Here is a 2,500-nt window from a genome sequence, read left to right as displayed (position 1 = left end):
TGGCTGCACGGCGGTGTGTGTGTGGGTCTGAGGGTCAGACAGGCGCGCGCAGGGCACAGAGAGGAGTCTTTGGAGCATCTGTGAGCAGCTGCAGCCTGTGTGAGAACATGCACTCACTCCTAGGCCTCTCTGTGCCTCTCCAAGCATCAGGGGTCAAACCAGAGGTCAAGCTGTAGCTAGTAGGCCTCTGACATGGCCTCAGCCCAAGTTGGAGCCTCTGTGAGTAGCTGCAGCCTGTGTGAGCACAAGCACTCTTCCCCAAGCCTCTCCAAGCATCAGGGGTCAAGTCAGAGGTCAGCAGTAGCTAGTAGGCCTCTCACAAGGCCTCAGCCTAAGTTGGAGCCTATGTGAGCAGCTGGGGCCTGTGGGTGGGTGTGTGTGTGTGGCGGGGTGCTGCAGTGGGTCTAGCACAGCTCTCTGTGTCTCTACAAGCAGCTAGGCCCAAGTTGGGGCCTCTGTGAGCAGCTGGAGCCTGTGTGAGCAACAGGCCCCTCTCTCTCTCCCTCTCTGTGTGTGTGCGCGCGCGCGCGTGTGTGTGTGTGGCTGTGGGTGCTGCAGTGGGTCTAGCACAGCTCTCTGTGTCTTTCCTAGCATCAGGGGTCAAGTCAGAGGTCAGCAGTAGCTAGTAGGCCTCTGGCAAGGCCTCAGCCTAAGCTGGGGCCTATGTGAGCAGCTGGAGCCTGTGTGTGTGGGGGGGGGGGTGGCTGTGTGTGTGTGGGGGTGCTGCAGTGGGTCTAGCACAGCTCTCTGTGTCTCTACAAGCATCTAGGCCCAAGTTGGGGCCTCTCTGAGCAGCTGGAGCCAGTGTGAGCAATAGGGGCCTATGTGTGTGTGTGTGTGTGTGTGGGTGGGTGGGTGGGTGGGTGGCTGGTTGTGTGTGTGTGTGTGAGGGGTCTGCAGTGGGTCTAGCACAGCTCTCTGTGTCTATCCAAGCATCTAGGCCCAAGTCAGGGCCTCTCTGAGCAGCTGGAGCCTGTGTGAGCAATAGGGGCCTATGTGTGTGTGTGTGTGTGTGTGGGGGGGGTGGGTGGGAGGGGGTGTGTGGGTGTGAGGGGTCTGCAGTGGGTCTAGCACAGCTCTCTGTGTCTCTACAAGCATCTAGGCCCAAGTTAGGGCCTCTGTGAGCAGCTGGAGCCTGTGTGAGCAACAGGCCCCTCTCTCTGTCCCTCTCTATCTCCTGCGCGTGCGTGTGTGCGTGTGTGTGGCTGTGCGTGCTGGGGGGGGTCTAGCACAGCCCTGTGTGTCTCTCCCTGCTCCTAGGCCCAAGTTGAGGCCGTCTGAGCACAAGCACTCATCCCCAGGCCTCTCCCAGCCCTGCAGGGCAAGCCTCTGAATTCCAGGTAGCCAGTTTAAAAAAAAAGCCCCCTGAAAGCTGAAAACGCCCAAAATGGAGCAAATGGCTGCAAACAGAAGAGGCTAAAGGTGGTCAAACTGTCTGAAATTCATGCCCGGACGGCCCACCGGAGGCTGGGGTCGAAAAAATACTGACAGGGGGTCAAAAAGGGCAAAAACTGTTAAAATAGCTGTTTAAAAAAGCCTGAGATTGGAGTTGAGCTCTCGCTGCCCTCTGGTGGGAAAAGGTGGGTGCTGAACCCACGCAGAGGTCAAAGTCAATGCCCACTAGGGTCCCTGCCTGTCTGGGTGCAACAGGTGAGTAGCTGGGGGCCATAGAAGAGGCCAAAATATGCAAAAAATGCCCAAAAAAGTCCCCCCCCCTTCGCCGTGGCGACCCCAAAAATGGCTGGGAATAGTAGCCCCCGTAGAAAAAACAAGGCCCCCGCAGGAGAATGTGGTCAAAAAGTGTGGGGGGGCTGGCCAGAGAGAGGTCAAAACTGGCCAAAGTGGTTGAAATCCCTGCCCAGGAAAGTGCCCCCAAGCTGGGGGGGAAAATGGGCAAAATGTGTAAAAAGGCTCCCAATGTTGAAAAAAACCTCCTCTCTGTGTCTCCATCAGGGCCAGAAACAGGCCAAAACCCCCCAAAAAGCCCCAAAATGGATGAAAAGGCTGCCCAGAAAAGTGTCCAAAAATGGCCAAAATGTGTAAAAATCATGCCTATAGAGGTGCATGGAAGCTGGGCTGAAAATGTGTAAAAATGGGCAAAATGTAAAAAAAGATAGAATAAAACTGATGAAAATGATGAAAATGGGAAAAATGTGGGAAATGTCGCCCCCTGCGGGACACAGGAGTAAGCAGGTTCACCCTGGGTAGGCAGGTATACCATGGGTGGCTTGGTTAACCATGGGTTTTCGTTCAAAACCTAAGTCCAAAAGGGAAAACTCGCTCAAAACCTAAGTCCTGACTTATTTAATTATATACGCGGGGCAGGTGGCAGGCTCCAGAAACGGACACCCAGGGAGGCCAGCAAATGTGTCCGACGGCTTCGGACACTTCTGAGGAGCTCCCCTTGGCCTGGAGGTACTCTTATTGACCCCCCCGCGCCGGGTATCGGCGCGAAATCGAGGAGAGGGTAAAAAAGTGGACTTAGAATAATTTTGGCAAA

This window comes from Alosa pseudoharengus, unplaced genomic scaffold (genome assembly GCF_046254945.1).
Source record: "Alosa pseudoharengus isolate Yale_2024_CS ecotype anadromous, Long Island Sound unplaced genomic scaffold, YU_APseudo_1.1 YU_APseudo_1.1_scf_59, whole genome shotgun sequence".
Lineage (NCBI taxonomy): Eukaryota > Metazoa > Chordata > Actinopteri > Clupeiformes > Clupeidae > Alosa > Alosa pseudoharengus.
The sequence above is the reverse complement of the archived record's forward strand: the minus strand, read 5'-3'. Positions refer to the sequence as shown.